Raw genomic sequence first — 23,604 nt, 5'->3', positions numbered from 1 at the left:
GTTTAATTTTGAGGTGTTCTGTACTGCATGAATTTGGGTCAGAGAGAGAGAGAGAGAGAGAGAGAGAGAGAGACCTTACAGACCTTACAGACCTTACATCTTGTTCGGGTTGCCCCAGGTCCCTCAGTGTGAGGCACCTCTAATGTCTACCAGAGAGTTGCTAGTACATCTTCCGGTATATTTTGCATCTTCCAATCTTGGATGGTCTGGGATGCAGTTTAGATATTTGTCGAGCTTATTCTTAAACACATCTACGCTCACTCCTGATATATTCCTCAGATGAGCTGGCAACGCATTGAATAGACGCTGCATTATCGATGCTGGTGCGTAGTGGATTAATGTCCTATGTGCTTTCCTTATTTTTCCTGGTATAGTTTTGGGCACTATTAATCTACCTCTGCTTGCTCTTTCTGATATTTTTAGTTCCATGATATTTTCTGCTATTCCTTCTATCTGTTTCCATGCCTGAATTATCATGTAGCGTTCTCTTCTCCTTTCTAGACTATATAATTTTAAGAATTGTAGTCTTTCCCAGTAGTCTAGGTCCTTAACTTCTTCTATTCTAGCTGTAAAGGACCTTTGTACACTCTCTATTTGTGCAATATCCTTTTGATAGTGTGGGTACCATATCATATTGCAATATTCAAGTGGACTACGAACATATGTTTTATAAAGCATAATCATGTGTTCAGCTTTTCTTGTTTTGAAGTGCCGTAACAACATTCCCATTTTTGCTTTACATTTTGCCAACAGAGTTGCTATTTGATCATTGCATAACATGTTCCTATTCATCATCACACCAAGGTCTTTAACTGCTTCCTTATTTGTGATGGTCTCATTATTAGGTCCCTTATATGCATATAGCTTTCTTTCTCTGTCTCCATAATTTATTGATTCAAATTTATCAGAGTTAAATACCATCCTATTTACCTCTGCCCAATCATATACTTTGTTAAGGTCTCTTTGTAGAGCGTTCCTATCTTCATCACAAGTAATTTCTCTACTTATTCTTGTGTCATCTGCGAAACTACTCACTACCGAATCCTTAACATTATTGTCTATGTCTTCAATCATAATAACAAACAGTATTGCAGCTAACACCGTACCTTGCGGCACACCGGATATTACCTTGGCTTCATCCGATTTCTCGTCGTTTGCAATAACTATCTGTTTTCTGTTGTGTAAAAATTCTTTTAACCATCTTCCTACTTTATCCACGATATTGTGTTTTCTAATTTTCTTCGCTAATATATTATGGTCTACTTTATCAAAAGCTTTTGCAAAGTCTAAATAAACCACATCTGTTTCATTTCCGCTTTTCATATTTTTGAATATGTTCTCACGGTGGACTAACAGTTGGGTTTGTGTACTTTTTCCGGGTACGAAACCATGTTGTCCTTTATTAAACAAATTATTTTTTATTAAATGTTTCATAATATTTTTCTTCATTACCCTTTCATACACTTTCATAATATGTGATGTTAGACTCACAGGCCTATAATTACTTGCCTCTAGTCTTGATCCACTTTTGAAAGTAGGGGTAATATATGCTAATTTGTGCTCATCATAAATCTTGCCTGTATCTACACTTTGTCTTAATAATATTGCAAGTGGCTTTGCGATAGAATGAACTACTTTCTTTAACAAAATAGCAGGAATTCCATCAGGCCCTGCAGCAGCTCCATTTTTAATTTCATTAATAGCCTGCACAATATCAGCTCATTAATATCTATGTCAGCTAAATATTCACTATTTTCATCCCTTACTTCTATATCATTATCTTCATTATCTATTCTAGGGGTGAATTCTCTCTTATATCGTTCTGCCAGTATGTTGCAAATTTCCTTTTTTTCATTCGTTAATCTCCCTTCAATTCTCAGAGGGCCTATTTTCTATTCTTCTTTTATTCATCTTCTTCGCATATGAGTATAATAGTTTGGGGTTTTGCTTGATATTTAATAGGGTTTTTTCTTCCAAGTCCCGTTTTTCATTTTCTTTTGATTGTATAATCTTTTGTTCTGCATTTTCTATCTTACTTTTTAGTTCTATAACTTTCCATGCATTTTTTTCTTTTGCAAGACCTTTTTTCCACTTTCTGATTTTCTGGAACAAGATCCTTCTGTCTCTTGGTATGCATGAATGATGTTTACTTTTCTTCTTCGGTATATATTTTTCCACTATTTTCTCCAATATTTTATATAATATCTCCGTATTTACCCTTATGTCATCACTTACGAAAATGTTATCCCAATCTTTGTTTAATTCTTCATTAATTTCTGACCATTTTATATTTTTACTGTAGAAGTTGTATTTTCCATATCCTTCCCACTTTTTCATTTCTTGCTTATCTCTATTTTCACTGCTTTGGAATGAACTGTTAATTCTATGACATTATGGTCTGAAATACTCGCATTATAAACTATTATTTCTTTAACATAATTCATCTCGTTCACAAATACTAGGTCTAAAGTATTTTCCTTTCTTGTTGGCAGGTGATTTATTTGTTGAATGTTGTATTCTAGTAGCATATCTAATAGCTTTTCAAATTGCCTCTTATCTTCTGCACTACTATTACTCTCTTTTTTATATGTATAAGTACAACCACAATCTCCTATTCGTTCTTTCCATTCTAAAACGAAAGGAAAGTTGAAAGTCACCAGATAGGAGATAGTCCAGTCTTGTGATTTTCTTACATATATCATCCAATTTTTCAATTATTAAGTCAAACTCTTTAGTATTAGGAGGTCTATATATTACTATGTTCATCAATTTTTCAGATTCAAATTCTACCGCTATTAGTTCACATTCTGAGTTACTATATTTCTCATATATTTTTCCTTGTTTTTTTGTCTTTCCCATATATTGCGGTTCCCCCTTGATTCCTATTTTTTCTATCTGATCTATAAGTTTGGAACTCTTTTATTTGATCATCATTCCCAGTCTCTTGGGAATACCAGGTTTCACTTATATCATTATATCTATTTTCTTTTCATTTTGGGTTAGTTTCTTCTAAGTACTCTATTTTTCTTTTGAGTTACTCGTAACTAAACCCTGCGCATTCATCACTATGATGGTTTGCGTGTTTTCTCCTTCATTTAATACTGGTAGTAATAAGGATTTTCCCATGTCTCTTTCTGTTCTGGTATGTTGTTCTTTTTTTTCATTTCCAAGAAATTCTGACATTAAAAAATCCAACTTTTCCATAATATTTGATCTTCCTTCATCATAATTATTCATTTTGTGTCTGAATCTGCAATTTTCTCCGTTTCTGCAATATCCTCTTGCATAATAAATACAGTTATTATCTCTTGAGTAGAATTTCGGAGCTGATGCTTTGAAATTTTTGCTGAAACCACTCTGCATATCTCAATGGTGGTTTGCTTTTCTCTTTTACCTGATATTCTTGATTTCTCTCTTTATTTGTTTCTTTCTTATTTTGGATTTTATTACTTGGTTGGTTATTTATTTGATTATGATTCATGGCTACAGGGTGCATATATTTGCATTTTTTGTCGAACTTACATCCTTTTCCTTCTTTTAGGTTTTTACATATTTTTGGATGCAGATCTCTGCAATCATCCCCATATCCATCTAAGTATGCACATTTACCATATATTTCATAGTTTTGACATATCTTAGGATGTTTGTAGTAACATCTTTCTCCAAATCTGCAATTCCCTCTTTTCAAAAGGTTGCAGATTTTGTCTTTCTTGTCTATTTTTTCCTCTTTCCCGTCATTGTATAGATCTGGGTAGAGCCTCTTCGGGATTTGCTTTTCTGTTGTCATATCGTAATTTATTTCTTCGTAGGTATGCTGCTTTATTGCCTCATATGTAGTATCAATGAGTATCTCTGCATCCATACTTTTATCTTGTTCTTTGTTTTCCTTATTTTTTTCTGTCATTTCATTTTTGTTTACTTCTCTTCTCCATCTCTCAAAAACGTAACGACCAAAAGCGACTAAAATGTCCAAGCAAATGAAACTTGCAAGCACGCAGTCTTTCACACAGAGAAAGCAACAACACGGCTCCTTTGGAATGACTCTAATGACCCCCAGAAACACTTCCATCGGGCCTGAAGAGGCCGATTAAAGTAAAAGGACGAATAAAAGTGAGAACAGAAGTAAAAGGAACCACAGAGGAGCCTCCGAACATTAACCCAGAGGAGTCTTCTAATTTCCATAAACGAAGCTTCGAAATGGAATCTTTGGTTCAAATGGCTTCTCTGGAATGGGCCTTCCAGACAATTATTTCCATGAGAGAGAAAAAGTAAAGAGGAAAAAAAAAGAGATCTTGCTTCCAGGCACAGGGAGGGTTCCAGTGATTTCATGCATCGTTGGAGATCTTTTTTATTTTATTTTGTTTTATTTTAGTTATAGTTTTATCGCTTGCTAGGGCGTTTTCTTTTATTGGATCAGGATTTGCTTTGGAATATTGGTAAGCAAAGGGGAGATAGTTTTGTTTTTAACTAATGCCCCTCGCTTCAGTATTTTTGGGCATTCATGTGCCCACTTTCGTGATTATTATTATTATTATTATTATTATTATTATTATTATTATTATTATTATTATTATTATATTATGTTATTTTTCTTCTCTATCACAGTCCTCTAATAGTGAGAAAAGTCCATCACTTTTCTCACTATGTGCGCTGTTTCTAGGAGCACACTCTTCTGCATGAGTCCTGGAGCTACTTCAGCCTCTAGTTTTCCAGATTCCTTTTCAGGGATCTTGAAATCGTGCCTTGTGTTCCTATGATAATGGGTACACTTTCTACTGGCATATTCCATATCCTTCTTATTTTTATTTTCAGGTCCTGATGCTTATCCATTTTTTCACTTTCTTTCTCTTCAACACTTATTATTATTATTATTATTATTATTATTATTATTATTATTATTATTATTATTAATACTTAAATTAGCATGATTCGTGAAATGGAGAAAAATCCATAGTTATTTATTGGTACAAATCGAATTATTTTTCAAATATATTTGTACCCCATTCATTATTATTATTGTTATTATTATTATTATTATTATTATTATTATTATTATTATTATTATTATTATTATTATTATTATTATTATTATTATTGTTGTTGTTGTTGTTGTTGTTGTTGTTGGTAGTAGTAGTGATAGTAGTAGTAGAATTAGACTAAGACTACTACTAAATATAACTTTGAAACGTAATTATCTTTCAAGCTTCCCATCAATTCCTCTTAAAGACAGTTGTCCTTTTTGCCTTAAAAAATAAGTTAATTGATTAAAAAAATAATAGTTCAGGTAGCTTTACAAAATGAAGTCTCCTCCATGAACGGTTATTTTCCTGAGATAAATTCCAATACCATTTAACCTTCATACGATAAAATTTTATTTAAATTCTGCAATACCCTAGAGTGGCATCTTCAGCTGCATTATTCTGCTGGTTGCTTTCATGCATTGAATGAATTGCATATCTTGCTTACTTTTTCCGTATGGGTTTCATTACGTTTGCAAGAATCGTCTATAGTAATAATGCTATGCATTACAACCCTTATACTATTTTCGTAGCATTTTGATATGTTATTATCTATTAATTAATTTGTATATTTAAGTGAGTTCTCCTCTTTCTGTATATCCATTTTTCTCCTATTTTTTTTTTTCTTTCGAATGAACACCATAACATTCTTTGGAGGCTTGAATTTCAAGTCAACGGTCTCTGTTGTGGGCTTGTTCCATACGAATAATAATAATAATAATAATAATAATAATAATAATAATAATAATAATAATAATAATAATAATAATAATAATAATAATAATAATAATAATAATAATAATACATTCTGTAGTCTTTGCACGAAAAAAAGATGCCCATTCCATCAGCAGTTTCCATCAATCGTATATATTTTTACTCGAATTCTCATTTAGCTGCTTAAAGCTAAAAGGAAATTATGGCCGCTTGAGCAGAGGAGAAGAGCAGACCAGAGCTTCTGCTTAAAACGGCTTCCAAGTCGTTGTCACCGAACTTCGGTAATTACGAACTTTATTCTGCCCAAGGAAATAACGCTTCGGCAAAAACAAAAACAAAACAAAATAAAAAAATCTATCCTTGCAATGAGTGTGAATTAAGAGAAATCGTTCGGTTCGTAAGGACACTCTCTTTTCTGTTCCCTTTTCGAAATATCAGGAGTTCAAATGATAAATGTTTTTTTTTTATTTATCTCGAAATCAAAAGTTATAAATGGATACGATTTAATGATGCGTCAACTTCCATTATAAAGGTAATTGAGGCCTGATTTATTTGCGTAAATGAACTTGATAGGTTTTGAGTTCGATACGTAAAAACGTCTGTATTTCTGTTGGCATTATGTAATTCCAATTACAGGAACCATTGCTTCTATTGATGAAAACCATTTGCATCTCTCTCTCTCTCTCTCTCTCTCTCTCTCTCTCTCTCTCTCTCTCTCTCTCTCTCTCTCTCTCTCTCTCCCCTACAATAACATCGTTTATTTTGAATGTTGATTCATTCTTTTCAATGGCTTTCTATGTTATCTTTATTTATTGATCTGTTTATAATTATTTAGAACTAGGACATGCTGATGAAAAGGGGGTGTGGGTAGGGGGGGGGGAGAGGTGATATATGCTTACGAACACATGTTTATTATTAATGTTACAAATACGCCCAGGTCCAGAACCTCAAATATTTATTTCCGAAGAAATAATCATAGGAGTATATGAATAAATAATTATAAATAGTTAAAATGAATAAAAAACAAATGAATAAATATGAAGAATGTTCAGTGCAATCTGAAATATAATTGCCTCCAAGCAACGCAAAGTTATTTAGTAAATGAACAGGATGTTCGTTATTGTAATTATAAACATCAAAACAAGTGACAGTTATTGTAAGTTATGGAGAGAGAGAGAGAGAGAGAGAGAGAGAGAGAGAGAGAGAGAGAGATTAAATAAAATAGCAAGTAAAGCGAGGACGAAAACCACGTAAGATAGTAGAGTATATGTGTTAAAAAAGGAGAGAGAGAGAGAGAGAGAGAGAGAGAGAGAGAGAGAGAGAGAGAGACCCGAAAATCGTAAGGAACGGCATAAAAGGAATATGAAGAATAGGTGTTGACGGATGAAACGAAGTTAGTTTAAAAGAAACAGAGTGAGAGAGAGAGAGAAAAGACGGAACAGAGAACAATTGCAAGTGATATAATGAAAGCGAACACAACGTAAACAATACAATGAATGCATGGGTGTTTGAAAGGGACAGTAAGAGAAGGAGAAAGACGCGAAAGTAAAGAGGAATATAGTGCCGTCAGTGCACCTCATTCGGTGCAATGTAGGCATCACTTAAGGTTCTTTGCAGTTTCCGCTCGGCCCCTAGCTGCGACTACTTTCATTCCTTTTACTGTACCTCCGTTCATAATCTCTTTCTTCCATCTGACTGTCCACCCTCTCCTAACAATTGTTTCATAGTGCAACTGCTGCGAGGTTTTCCTCCTGTAACACCTTTCAAACCTTTGACTGTCAGTTTCCGTTTCAGCGCTAAATGGCCTTAGTTGCCCCAGGGCTTGGCATCATGCCAAATCTATATAAATCAAATCAAAATCACAGCTCGAAGTGAATGAATGGAAAGTGATCCTCTAGCGGGCAGTTGATGAAATGTACTACGATTTAATAATAATTAAATATGTCTATTGAAGTCAGTGGTACTGTTTGCAGAAACTAGTATCTTCTTATCAAGGCTTTGAATAAGTCTATACTTCTTCTTTTTCTCTTCTGGAAAGCTTCTCAGGAATAAGGGAAAAATAATTAGGGATTTTTTCTATTTACTGTTTCTTTCTCGAGTCGGCGGACTGTTTCCCCAACCCGCTTGGCGGCGTCTTCAGGACTGGTTCATAAATTAAAAGGGAATACAATCGTTAATAATTGGACGTTGATTGATGAGTTGGAACTTGAAAAAGGAAACTATTTGCCTCTAGTCATATTTTTATAGTAAAAAAGAAAGCCATACCATTAATTCATAAATCATTACTTCGTTTCGAAACTTAGCATAATCTGTTAGAGAAAATGATGATTTGCAAATGCTGATATTGGCAGGTAACAGATTCTGTCGTGTGCTGAAGCACTAGGAAGTAAAATGTCAAATGAAAAGCCTAGTAGAAATCTTTACATTTTATATCCGTTTAATTTCAGGGAATCAAAATTCGTCCACGCTTTATGAATATGTATCCCTTGGATATATCACGAACTAAAACTTAATTAGAAGGAAATACTTTTAGTCTCGGTCATTCCCCGACGCCTCAAAATTCCGTCAGAGAAGCTTCAAAGAGCTTAGTTGATAATACTCAACTGGAGGCTGTTATAGGAAGAGTAGAGAAGAACGAACTTTGTTCTTTTGTGAATAGTTATATTTTTAGTTCTCCTCTTTATCAGGTTATTGGTTATTTCTGGTTATTTGATTTTGGATATACTTATAATAAAGGTGATGACCTCAGTTTTTTTAGAAATGTGCCAAATTGTGTAACTAGTGGTTCTCTCTCTCTCTCTCTCTCTCTCTCTCTCTCTCTCTCTCTCTCTCTCTCAGTTCACATACCGAGGGATCAATATTTGGTAAGGACTTCGTTACTCTGAGCAGAAAATTATTTACCTGATTGTTAGCTGATTGCTGTGGGTTGCAGCTAAAGTGGTGAGAGACACCCATTGGTGTTAAACCATTTATCAAAATCTTCAGAAGACTCTCTCTCTCTCTCTCTCTCTCTGTCTCTCTCTCTCTCTCTCTCTCTCTCTCTCTCTCTCTTAGTAGCCATCTTGCTTGGTGAGACGTTCCCGCATGAAGTCAGATTAATCAACAGATATCACAAGTTTAACATACGTCTAGAATATGAGAAATATCTAGAAGTGTTTGTGAACTATCGGTGATAAGATTAGTGTGAAAATAGTAGGATAAAGCGTCTTCTAAGTTAGTTTATCAAGTGTAATACTGTAAATTAGAACAAGATGGCAGTAAGTTCCAACTGCGGGAAGAAATGGCGAAATTTAGCTTGCTTGGCGGATTCGCAATACGATGAGGTAGCAGGAAGGGAACTGGCATTTCTCATCTATGAGATCAGCAACAGTCCTAACCAAAAAGATACAAAAGCATTCATAGATATATTAGAAGGATATAATCCTTCAAACTGGAACAAATCTAATGAAAAAATCTTGAAAATAATTGAAGAAGTTCCAAATAAAATCCAAGTGGTCAAGAGACTCATAAAGAAAATATACATAAACCAACATATTCCGACAAAGAAAATGAATAAGGTGAACCTTGTGAATATCCTAATTGATGCATTAGGAAAAAGAATGCCAAAAGCATGCAAACTGTGTAAGGTTTGGTATAGTATAGTCAATCCACAAAACCTAATCAGAAAATGTGCTGCATGCAACATTCCGACCCATCCACAGTGTGCTGAGGTAATGCAAGATATGAGAAAAGATACAAGAATATTTTGTTCAACATGTCTATCATGGATAGACAATGTTATTAAATCAAGATTGAATGTACAAATAGTTGAGGATGAAGAAGAAGAGGAAGAGGAAGAAGAAGAAGAAGAAGAGGAAAACGGAAGAGAAGTAAACAAAAATGAAATGACAGAAAAAAATAAGGAAAACAAAGAACAAGATAAAAGTATGGATGCAGAGATACTCATTGATACTACATATGAGGCAATAAAGCAGCATACCTACGAAGAAATAAATTACGATATGACAACACAAAAGCAAATCCCGAAGAGGCTCTACCCAGATCTACACAATGACGGGAAAGAGGAAAAAATAGACAAAAAAGACAAAATTTGCAACCTTTTGAAAAGAGGGAATTGCAGATTTGGAGAAAGATGTTACTACAAACATCCTAAGGTATGTCACAACTATGAAATATATGGTAAATGTGCATACCTAGATGGCTATGGGGATGATTGCAGAGATCTGCATCCAAAAATATGCAAAAACCTAAAAGAAGGAAAAGGATGAAAGTTCGACAAAAAATGTAAATATATGCACCCTGTAGCCATGAATCATAATCAAATAAATAACCAACCAAGAAATAAAATCCAAAATAAGAAAGAAACAAATAAAGAGAGGAATGAAGAATATCAGGTAAAAGAAAAAAGCAAGCCACCAACGAGATATGCAGAGGTGTCAGCAAAAAATTTCAATGCATCAGCTCCAAAATTCTACTCAAGAGATAATAACTGTATTTGGGGATACAATCCACAATGAAGTAAAATCCTCTTGTAGTTTAAAATATATGTTTCTTGTACAGGATACATATATTTTAAACTACAAGAGGATTTTACTTCATTGTGGATTGTATCCCCATTTACTTAGAGGTACGACATAGTGCCTGGCTTCTGCATAACTGTATTTATTATGCAAGAGGATATTACAGAAACGGAGAAAATTGCAGATTCAGACACAAAATAAATAATTATGATGAAGGAAGATCAAATATTATGGAAAAGTTGGATTTTTTAATGTCAGAATTTCTGGAAATGAAAAAAAGAACAACATACCAGAACAGGAAAGAGACATGGGAAAATCCTTATTACTACCAATATTTAATGAAGGAGAAAACACGCAAACCATCATAGTGATGAATGCGCAGGGTTTAGTTACGAGTAACTCAAAAAGAAAAATAGAGTACTTAGAAGAACTAACCCAAATTGAAAAGAAAATAGATATAATGAATATAAGTGAAACCTGGTATTCCCAAGAGACTGGGAACGATGATCAAATAAAAGGGTTCCAAACTTTTAGATCAGATAGAAAAAATAGGAATCAAGGGGGAACCGCAATATATGGGAAAGACAGAAAACAAGGAAAAATATATGAGAAATATAGTAACTCAGAATGTGAACTAATAGCGGTAGAATTTGAATCTGAAAAATTAATGAACATAGTAATATATAGACCTCCTAATACTAAAGAGTTTGACTTAATAATAGAAAAATTGGATGATATATGTAGAAATCACAAGGACTGGACTATTCTCCTATCTGGAGACTTCAACTTTCCTTTCGTAGAATGGAAAGAACGAATAGGAGATTGTGGTTGTACTTATACATATAAAAAAGAGAGTAATAGTAGTGCAGAAGATAAGAGGCAATTCGAAAAGCTATTAGATATGCTACTAGAATGCAACATTCAACAAATAAATCACCTGCCAACAAGAAATACTTTAGACCTAGTATTTGTGAACGAGATGAATTATGTTAAAGAAATAATAGTTTATAATGCGAGTATTTCAGACCATAATGTCATAGAATTAACAGTTCATTCCAAAGCAAGTGAAAACAGAGATAAGCAAGAAATGAAAAAGTGGGAAGGATATGGAAAATACAACTTCTACAGTAAAAATATAAAATGGTCAGAAATAAATGAAGAATTAAACAAAGATTGGGATAACATTTTCGTAAGTGATGACATAAGGGTAAATACGGAGATATTATATAAAATATTAGAGAAAATAGTGGATAAATATATACCGAAGAAGAAAAGTAAACATCATTCATGCATACCAAGAGACAGAAGGATCTTGTTCCAGAAAATCAGAAAGTGGAAAAAAGGTCTTGCAAAAGAAAAAATGCATGGAAAGTTATAGAACTAATAAGTAAGATAGAAAATGCAGAACAAAAGATTATACAATCAAAAGAAAATGAAAAACGGGACTTGGAAGAAAAAAACCTATTAAATATCAAGCAAAACCCCAAACTATTATACTCATATGCGAAGAAGATGAATAAAAGAAGAATAGAAAACAAACCCAACTGTTAGTCCACCGTGAGAGCATATTCAAAAATATGATAAGCGGAAATGAAACAGATGTGGTTTATCTAGACTTTGCAAAAGCTTTTGACAAAGTAGACCATAATATATTAGCGAAGAAAATTAGAAAACACAATATCGTAGATAAAGTAGGAAGATGGTTAAAAGAATTTTTACACAACAGAAAACAGATAGTTATGGCAAACGATGAGAAATCGGATGAAACCAAGGTAATATCCGGTGTGCCACAAGGTACGGTGTTAGCTGCAATACTGTTTGTTATTATGATTGAAGACATAGACAGTAATGTTAAGGATTCGGTAGTGAGTAGTTTCGCTGATGACACAAGATTAAGTAGAGAAATTACTTGTGATGAAGATAGGAACGCTCTACAAAGAGACCTTAACAAAGTATATGATTGGGCAGAGGTAAATAGGATGGTATTTAACTCTGATAAATTTGAATCAATAAATTATGGAGCTATATGCATATAGGGGACCTAATAATGAGACAATCACAAATAAGGAAGCAGTTAAAGACCTTGGTGTGATGATGAATAGGAACATGTTATGCAATGATCAAATAGCAATTCTGTTGGCAAAATGTAAAGCAAAAATGGGAATGTTGTTACGGCACTTCAAAACAAGAAAAGCTGAACACATGATTATGCTTTATAAAACATATGTTCGTAGTCCACTTGAATATTGCAATATGATATGGTACCCACACTATCAAAAGGATATTGCACAAATAGAGAGTGTACAAAGGTCCTTTACAGCTAGAATAGAAGAAGTTAAGGACCTTGACTACTGAGAAAGACTACAATCCTTAAAATTATATAGTCTAGAAAGGAGAAGAGAACGCTACATGATAATTCAGGCATGGAAACAGATAGAAGGAATAACAGAATATATCATGGAACTAAAAATATCAGAAAGAGCAAGCAGAGGTAGATTAATAGTGCCCAAAATTATACCAGGAAAAATAAGGAAAGCACACAGGACATTAATCCACTACGCACCAGCATCGATAATGCAGCGTCTATTCAATGCGTTGCCAGCTCATCTGAGGAATATATCAGGAGTGAGCGTAGATGTGTTTAAGAATAAGCTCGACAAATATCTAAACTGCATCCCAGACCATCCAAGATTGGAAGATGCAAAATATACCGGAAGATGTACTAGCAACTCTCTGGTAGACATTAGAGGTGCCTCACACTGAGGGACCTGGGGCAACCCGAACGAACTGTAAGGTCTGTAAGGTAAGGTAAGGTCTCTCTCTTTAAGAAAGAGAAACTGTAGTAGAGTTCGATGGAACTAATAAGCTTTTTTTTTTGTAGGATTAGCTAATTATATGAATTTTTGTGTAGATTTCGCTCTGAGTTCAGTTTTGTTTAGACGTTGATCGTACATTATGTAGTCACGGACTTTTTCTTAGGTATTCGCTCTGAAAAACGTTGTATTACAACATTAAAGTTGTCCCTCAAAATCATGTATCAAATGTTTTCGTCGATTGAAGCGGGAAAACATTGTATGAAGAAGAAGAAGAAGAAGAAGAAGAAGAAGAAGAAGAAGAAGAAGAAGAAGAAGAAGAAGAGGTGGAGGAGGAGGAGGAGGGTAAAACAAACAAAGAATTCAATGATAGGGAGGGGCGTACCAAAATAAATTTTCCCGGCGTGTTTTAAAAGTCTCATTTGCAATAGAAGAAGAAGAAGAGGAGGAGGAGGAGGAGGAGGAGGAGGAGGAGGAGGAGGAGGGGCGAACCAAAATAAATTCTCCAGGCGTGTTTTAAAAGTCTCAGTTGCAACAGAACTTTTCGGGGAGGTCTTGAATCCAACCTGTCAACGGCCCTCGAGAAAAAGGGATATTGATTGCCCCTAAATAAAAACGGGTATTTAAAGGCCTCGGTAGGAGTCTGCAGGAATTCGAGTCCCACTTCAAAGTTGATAGAGAGAGAGAGAGAGAGAGAGAAATGAATGAAATTCACAAAACAACCAGGGGATAAGAAAAGAAAAGACCAGAAGTCGCAGAGAGAGAGAGAGAGAGAGAGAGAGAGAGAGAGAGAGAGAGAGAGAGAGAGAGACGAAAAATAGGAAAAGCTTCACAAACTAGTCATGCAATAAGACAAGGAAAATGTGAATAGTAGAAGATGGAGAGAGAGAGAGAGAGAGGGAATGCTAAAAAATCACAAAACAATCAGAGAATTGAAAACGAAAGAGAAAAAAATTCGCAGTGAGAGAGAGAGAGAGAGGAAAAATAAAAAAAAATCATAAAAGTCATGCAATAAGAAAAGGAAAGTGCGAATAGTAGGAAATAGCGAGAAAGGGGGATGCTAAAAAGTCACAAAACAATCAGGAAATAGAAAAGGAAAGAGAAAAAAGTCGCAGAGAGAGAGAGAGAGAGAGAGAGAGAGAGAGAGAGAGAGAGAGAGAGAGAGAGATTTTTTACTTGGCTGCTTCTTCTTCTTCGCCAACTTCGTTCATTAGGTGTCCAAGTACCGTCCTGAGCTGTCTGTCTCCTGTCATCTGTTTTCTGTCTTTCCGTCTTTGTTTCTCCTTTAGACTTTTCGCTCCTTCATTTCCCTATGCCGTGAATGTTTTCTCTCTCTCTCTCTCTATCTCTCTCTCTCTCTCTCTCTCTCTCCGAATTTTTAGATTTCTTATTCCATGATTGTTTCGTGTGTGATTTTTTACCTCTCTCTCTCTCTCTCTCTCTCTCTCTCTCTCTCTCTCTCTCTCTCTTCGAATTTTTGTTATTTCCTTTTCTTATTCCATGATTTTTTTCACCTCTCTCTCTCTCTCTCTCTCTCTCTCTCTCTCTCTCTCTTAGTAGTCATCTTGCTTGGTGAGACGTTCCTGCGCGAAGTCAGATTAATCAACAGATATCACAAGTTTAACATACGTCTAGGATTTGAGAAATATCTAGAAGTGTTCGTGAACTATCGGTGATAAGATTAGTGTGAAAATAGTAGGATAAAGGGTCTTCTAAGTTAGTTTATCAAGTGAAATACTGTAAATCAGAACAAGATGGCAGTAAGTTCCAACTGCGGGAAAAAATGGCGAGATTTAGCTTGCTTGGCAGATTCGAAATACGATGAGGTAGCAGGAAGGGAACTGGCATTTCTGATCTATGAAATCAGCAACAGTCCTAACCAAAAAGATACAAAAGCATTCATAGATATATTAGAAGGATACAATCCTTCAAACTGGAACAAATCAACTGAAAACATCTTGAAAATAATTGAAGAAGTTCCAAATGAAATCCAAGTGGTCAAGAGACTCATAAAGAAAATATACATAAACCAACATATTCCGACAAAGAAAATGAATAAGGGTGAACCTTGTGAATATCCTAAGATTGAGGGCATGTAGGAAAAAGAATGCCAAAACATGTAAACTGTGTAAGGTGTGGTATAGCATAGTTAATCCACAAAACCTAATCAGAAAATGTGCTGCATGCAACATTCCGACCCATCCACAATGTGCTGAGGTAATGCAAGATATGAGAAAAGACACAAGAATTTTTTGCTCAACATGTCTACCATGGATAGACAATGTTATTAAATAAAGATTGAATGTACAAATAGTTGAGGATGAAGAAGAAGAAGAAGAAGAGAGGAAGAAGAAGAAGAAGAAGAGGAAAACGTAAGAGAAGTAAACAAAACTGAAATGACAGAAAAGATAAGGAAAACAAAGAACAAGATAAAAGTATGGATGCAGAGATACTCATTGATACTACATATGAGGCTATAAAGCAGCATACCTACGAAGAAATAAATTACGATATGACAACACAAAAGAAAATGCCGAAGAGGCTCTACCCAGATCTACACAATGACGGGAAAGAGGAAAAAAATATACAAAAAAGACAAAGTCTGCAACCTTTTGAAAAGAGGGAATTGCAGATTTGGAGAAAAATGTTACTACAAACATCCTAAGGTATGTCACAACTATGAAATATATGGTAAATGTGCATACCTAGATGGCTATGAGGATGATTGCAGAGATCTACATCCAAAAATATGCAAAAACCTGAAAGAAGGAAAAGGATGTAAGTTCGACAAAAAATGTAAATATATGCACCCTGTAGCCATGAAAAATAATCAAATAAATAACCAATCAAGTAATAAAATCCAAAATGAGAAAGAAACAAATAAAGAGAGGAATGAAGAATATCAGGTAAAAGAAAAAAGCAAGCCATCAACGAGATATGCAGAGGTGTCAGCAAAAAATTTCAATGCATCAGCTCCAAGATTCTACTCAAGAGATAATAACTGTTTTTATTATGCAAGAGGATATTGCAGATATGGAGAAAATTGCAGATTCAGACACAAAATGAATAATTATGATGAAGGAAGAACAAATATTATGGAAAAGTTGGATTTTTTTAATGTCAGAATTTCTGGAAATGAAAAAAAGAACAACATACCAGAACAGGAAAGAGACATGGGAAAATCCTTATTATTACCAATATTAAATGAAGGAGAAAACACGCAAACCATCATAGTGATGAATGCGCAGGGTTAGTTACGAGTAACTCAAAAAGAAAAATAGAGTACTTAGAAGAACTAACCCAAATTGAAAAGAAAATAGATATAATGAATATAAGTGAAACCTGGTATTCCCAAGAGACTGGGAATGATGATCAAATAAAAGGGTTCCAAACTTATAGATCAGATAGAAAAAATAGGAATCAAGGGGGAACCGCAATATATGGGAAAGACAAAAAACAAGGAAAAATATATGAGAAATATAGTAACTCAGAATGTGAACTAATAGCGGTAGAATTTGAATCTGAAAAATTAATGAACATAGTAATATATAGACCTCCTAATACTAAAGAGTTTGACTTAATAATAGAAAAATTGGATGATATATATAGAAATCACAAGGACTGGACTATTCTCCTATCTGGAGACTTCAACTTTCCTTTCGTAGACTGGAAAGAACGAATAGGAGATTGTGGTTGTACTTATACATATAAAAAAGAGAGTAATAGTAGTGCAGAAGATAAGAGGCAATTCGAAAAGCTATTACGATATGCTACTAGAATACAACATTCAACAAATAAATCACCTGCCAACAAGAAAGGAAAATACTTTAGACCTAGTATTTGTGAACGAGATGAATTATGTTAAAGAAATAATAGTTTATAATGCGAGTATTTCAGACCATAATGTCATAGAATTAAACAGTCCATTCCAAAGCAAGTGAAAACAGAGATAAGCAAGAAATGAAAAAGTGGGAAGGATATGGAAAATACAACTTCTACAGTAAAAATATAAAAATGGTCAGAAATAAATGAAGAATTAAACAAAGATTGGGATAACATTTTCGTAAGTGATGACATAAAGGTAAATACGGAGATATTATATAAAATATTAGAGAAAATAGTGCATAAATATATACCGAAGAAGAAAAGTAAACATCAGTCATGCATACCAAGAGACAGAAGGATCTTTGAGTTCCAGAAAATCAGAAAGTGGAAAAAAGGTCTTGCAAAAGAAAAAAAATGCATGGAAAGTTATAGAACTAAAAAGTAAGATAGAAAATGCAGAACAAAAGATTATACAATCAAAAGAAAATGAAAAACGGGACTTGGAAGAAAAAACCCTATTAAATATCAAGCAAAATCCCAAACTATTATACTCATATGCGAAGAAGATGAATAAAAGAAGAATAGAAATAGGCCCTCTAAGAATTGAAGGGAGATTAACGAATGAAAAAAAAGGAAATTTGCAACATATTGGCAGAACGATATAAGAGAGAATTCACCCCTAGAATAGATAATGAAGATAATGATATAGAAGTAAGGGATGAAAATAGTGAATATTTAGCTGACATAGATATTAATGAAGCTGATATTGTGCAGGCTATTAATGAAATTAAAAATGGAGCTGCTGCAGGGCCTGATGGAGTGCCTGCTATTTTGTTAAAGAAAGTAGTTCATTCTATCGCAAAGCCACTTGCAATATTATTAAGACAAAGTGTAGATACAGGCAAGATTTATGATGAGCACGAATTAGCATATATTACCCCTACTTTCAAAAGTGGATCAAGACTAGAGGCAAGTAATTATAGCCTGTGAGTCAAACATCACATATTATGAAAGTGTATGAAAGGGTAATGAAGAAAAATATTATGAAACATTTAATAAAAAATAATTTGTTTAATAAAGGACAACATGGTTTCGTACCCGGAAAAAGTACACAAACCCAACTGTTAGTCCACCGTGAGAACATATTCAAAAATATGAAAAGCGGAAATGAAACAGATGTGGTTTATTTAGACTTTGCAAAAGCTTTTGACAAAGTAGACCATAATATATTAGCGAAGAAAATTAGAAAACACAATATCGTGGATAAAGTAGGAAGATGGTTAAAAGAATTTTTACCCAACAGAAAACAGATAGTTATTGCAAACGACGAGAAATCGGATGAAGCCAAGGTAATATCCGGTTCGCCGCAAGGTACGGTGTTAGCTGCAATACTGTTTGTTATTATGATTGAAGACATAGACAGTAATGTTAAGGATTCGGTAGTGAGTAGTTTCGCAGATGACACAAGAATAAGTAGAGAAATTACTTGTGATGAAGATAGGAAACGCTCTACACAAAGAGACCTTAACAAAGTATATGATTGGGCAGAGGTAAATAGGATGGTATTTAAACTCTGATAAATTTGAATCAATAAATTATGGAGACAGAGAAAGAAAGCTATATGCATATAGGGGACCTAATAATGAGACAATCACAAATAAGGAAGCAGTTAAAGACCTTGGTGTGATGATGAATAGGAACATGTTATGCAATGATCAAATAGCAATTCTGTTGGCAAAATGTAAAGCAAAAATGGGAATGTTGTTACGGCACTTCAAAAACAAGAAAAGCTGAACACATGATTATGCTTTATAAAACATATGTTCGTAGTCCACTTGAATATTGCAATATGATATGGTACCCACACTATCAAAAGGATATTGCACAAATAGAGAGTGTACAAAGGTCCTTTACAGCTAGAATAGAAGAAGTTAAAGACCTTGACTACTGGGAAAGACTACAATCCTTAAAATTATATAGTCTAGAAAGGAGAAGAGAACGCTACATGATAATTCAGGCATGGAAACAGATAGAAGGAATAGCAGAAAATATCATGGAACTAAAAATATCAGAAAGAGCAAAGCAGAGGTAGATTAATAGTGCCCAAACTATACCAGGAAAATAAGGAAGCAACACAGGACATTAATCCACTACGCACCAGCATCGATAATGCAGCGTTTATTCAATGCGTTGCCAGTTCATCTGAGGAATATATCAGGAGTGAGCATAGATGTTTTTAAGAATAAGCTCGACAAATATCTAAACTGCATCCCAGACCATCCAAGATTGGAAGATGCAAAATATTCCGGAAGATGTACTAGCAACTCTCTGGTAGACATTAGAGGTGCCTCACACTGAGGGACCTGGGGCAACCCGAACAAGATGTAAGGTCTGTAAGGTAAGGTCTCGCGAAATTTTGCTTTTTTCTTTTCTTATCCCATTGTCGTTTTGTGATTTGTTTTCTAATTATATATATATATATATATATATATATATATTATATATATATATATATATATATATATATATAATGTGTGTGTGTGTGTGTGTGTGTGTACTATATACTATACACATATATCGTTCAAAGGTTTTGCTTAGTGAGTCATGTTGATGGTACAAACAACGATGGCTAAACCTCATTCGACGTTTGTTGAATAATAAAATCAAATATTTACCCTAATAACGGGATCTATTTAGTTCTATTCAGGACCAATTAAAGATCGTTTGGGATCACGAACCGTAAATATTGGCAATTATCCGTTAAAAATAGACTGAAAGTATTTTTTTTTATTTCTGCCGCGGTCATATTAGTATTCCTAAATTTGGAGGTAAATTAAATTACATGTGTAGTTTATTCGGTGCTAAAAAAAGAAAAAATTTAATTTTACCAGAAGTAGTAATTATTAAAATATTTATTCGTTGATAAAAATGTTAAACTTTTACTAAAAGTAGTAATTATTAAAATCTTTATTCGTTGATAAAAATGTTACATTTTTACAAAAAGTAGTAAGTATTGAAATGCTTATTCGTTGATAAAAATGTTAAATTTTTACAAAAAGTGGCCTTTATTCAAATTATGTGGAAAACAGTAATAAATACCAAAATGAAAGTTTTTGAAGCATGTCGAAGATATATTCTTTAGTTTCTTTTTTTATCGTTTTCTGAAAGTTGGCTTTTGTGGTTCCATATCCTACGATATTTCTATTTTTCTAATGCAAGTGAAACAGTGAAACGTAAGATTTACCAGCAAAATTTGGCTTCTACACTGTACGTATATAATATATATATATATATATATATATATATAGTTATATATTATATATTATATATATATATGTGTGTGTGTGTGTGTGTGTGTGTGTGTGTGTGTGTATATATGTATATATATATATATATATATATATATATATATATATATATATATATATATATATACATGGGGGGAAGAACCCCCAGTAAGGTAAGCGTGGACACGAAACGGAAGGCAGACCCCCACACCCTATTACACACACAGGCTCTCTCTCTCTCTCTCCAGGCAATCACCCCATCTCTCTCTCTCTCTCTCTCTCTCTCCACCTCTTTCTCTCCATTCTAACAGGTAATGAAAATGAGAGAGTTGCATCATAACATAACGTTATTTACAAGAATAACTAAATCAATTAACTAAGTAATCCAGTCTTACAGACTAACTCAATGTCAAGTCACCCAAAGTCCACACCCCTCCCTGGGTAACTCTGTCCCCCGGTATTCCAGATCCGTCTGTTCAAAGATACAGAACACATCTCGGTAAGTACACACACAAGTTTAAAGACAAAGTTAATAAAATGGAAACATCTTACAAGATATCAAAACAGCCATCCCTTTGGCTAAAGTAAAGGTAACACTTACCATTCCCAACCGGAATATCACTCATGATAAATAAAAACACTTTGGCATCTGCCATCATGGCTTCGCCTTCCTCCCCCGAATGTCTGTGCAAGTCTTCCCATAAACTTGGCTAGTGATACATTATGAATAGAAGAGGCGCACACGCACATACGAACACACAGTTCGATAACGCCTCGCGGTTCTAGCTGCATCTAGTTTCACAAAGGCACTTTGGGAAGAGTTCATAAACTGTCGTACATTGACTCCCTGAATTAAGCACTTTTATCTCACGCCATCCCCTAGAACTCATTGATCAGCTACCCTCAGGTCGTTACTCTGCCCTGTTCTCCACATTCCATAGGTTACAGAGAATGCACGAACAATATTTATTATTAATCAAAATCCTATGTCTTACAGATAGCTCGGGGCCACCTATAATTGCTAGCCCCCGCCCTAGCAAAATTGCTTTAATACAAAACAACTGGCCGGCTTAAAATAAAATAAGTAAAACTGCACGTCTCTGGCATTATAAAATAAAGTCTTATCACGCTTTAATCTCCCAATAACACAGACGCATTTTCTCATATTTTCTGCATTAGGATTCTTGAATATCCCTCTTCGCTTGTCTGCAAGTAGCTGAACAGACAGCAACAGGCTATAGCAGGCTGTAGCAACTGTAGGAAGACGGAATGCCTCCCTCATCGTAGAAGACCCTCACGGCTTCTTGTAGATCCCCAAAAAACACGCTGTAGAATTCTCTCGAACACCCATCATGGAAATACTTGTAATCACCTTGGGGTAAAATAACAGCAACCTCTCGGCTGGTGGACGTCTTGCTGGCGTCGGGGAACGATTTTTTGGGTGTGTGTTAGTATGTCAGTCAAGTCTTTGGTCAATCTAAGAAAATTAACCCAAACATACTACCTCTATCAAACAATGATCTCAAAAGGGTCAGAAATACTAACTGAACGTCTCCCAATTAACTCCCTTCAATATGACTACTAAATCATAAGTCATTATCACAACTCTCTAAGAAAAAAAAACAACAAGTTCTCCAACTCAATTCTCCAAACTCGCACATCAGCACACACACAACTCAGAAATCACAGCAACTCCACGGAATTCTGCCTCACATTTCGAACTCGAATGTGCTCACAAAAAAAAAGAAAAAATCGTAACAAGCTCAAGAAAGAAAAAGAAAGTATCTCGTAACATACCCAGACCCAAAAATGTTCTCTCAAACTCCCACAAAATCAGCAAAAATCTCCAACTTTTAACAGCAAAAACCCCTTTACTGCTCAATAATTAATCACAATGAGACTTAATGTCAAACTCCCTTTACGTAAGTAACAACCCCAGAAAAATCACATCTCCCGTCCAAAAAAGAAATGTTACTTAAGCTCAATCCCCAAATCATATCTCTCATAGGAAAAGGAAGAAAAACAATAAAAAAAAAGATAATCACAAGTAGATTTCCCCAATCACAAAATACATAATACATGTATAATATGCATAACTCCCGCGTTTATCCCAAGAAATGCTCCATGTAAAGCCCCGGAATTTGCCAGAAAGCAAACTCTCACACATGCGCTTTCGTGAAATGCTATAGCCAACATTTCCAGATATTGCAAAAATTCTGATCTGTCACCATCAGAGGAAAAGAATCAGCACAGCGCTCATCACATCGCTTGTCAGCAGAAAAATCGCCTGCGGACGCATGCTCAAACAACAGCACAAAAATTGTCTAGTAAGACACATAAGTTTGGAAACTCATGATTCTCAAGAAAAAAAGGTCTAACTGACACATTTCACAGAATTAACTCCAGGATATGACTAATGTGTTCAAAAATTTGTCTCGAAGACTTATTCTCTCAACATGACTTTTCCCAAATTATATTTCTCCAAGAATAACACACTTGTGAACATGAAAAATGCACACATCTCCAAATGACTCGTAATGCAGTAATGCCACTCCTCTAAATAGACACGAAACCAAAAAAGAGAGCCACAGAAATCTCCTATTGTCTCGAAAAAAAAACTCCCATAACCACAAAAAGAGGGTCACCCGCCCAAGATTAATTCCAACTCCATTATGAGACATCATATCAATAATAACACCACTCCGGTTATAAAAATATTTCCTCCATTTGGTTAATAACCCACCCCCTATATTATTCTCTTATTTCTCCAATAGCCACATGTCAGTAAAAAAAAGACACCACTCCAGGAATAGAGAATAATCACCTCTATTTCGGCAAATACAAAATATTTACCTCTATTTCCCCAATAACTCCATGTGGAACAAAACAAGGCTCCAAAAATATATCTCCAAAAAATATGCACTCAAGGCAACTAACTCACCTACTCACAAATATTGCCCCATAATCTCCAAATATGTGTCTCCATTTGCAACAAAGATGGCTGCAAAATAATTGAACTAAACATAGCTCATACCACTATTGGCAAATATCAAAAATGGCCAAAAATATATCTCCCATATATTATATCTCAAATTATAACTCCAAAATAATATATACCTCCAATTATCTCTCCAAATAATATATCTCAATTATATCTCAATTCTCCAGAGAATAACTCAATGTTATAGTAAAAAACTATAAAAACTCACTCCATTTAGCATAACTGCTAAAAAAGGGCAAAAACTCGGCAATATAAAACTGTCTAGAAAGTTCTAGAAAAAATCACCAATGTGCCACAAGTCATTATAACAGAACTCCAATTTCACAGTGTCTTAGCAAAGACTTCTCCCTATGCACTACGACATAAGCCACTAGAAAACTTAACCAAGTTTCCTATCTCTCACAAAGTTGTCACAAATACAACAAG

The sequence above is a fragment of the Macrobrachium nipponense genome, chromosome 13 (genome assembly GCF_015104395.2).
Source record: "Macrobrachium nipponense isolate FS-2020 chromosome 13, ASM1510439v2, whole genome shotgun sequence".
NCBI lineage: Eukaryota > Metazoa > Arthropoda > Malacostraca > Decapoda > Palaemonidae > Macrobrachium > Macrobrachium nipponense.
This window is presented reverse-complemented; position numbering follows the sequence as displayed.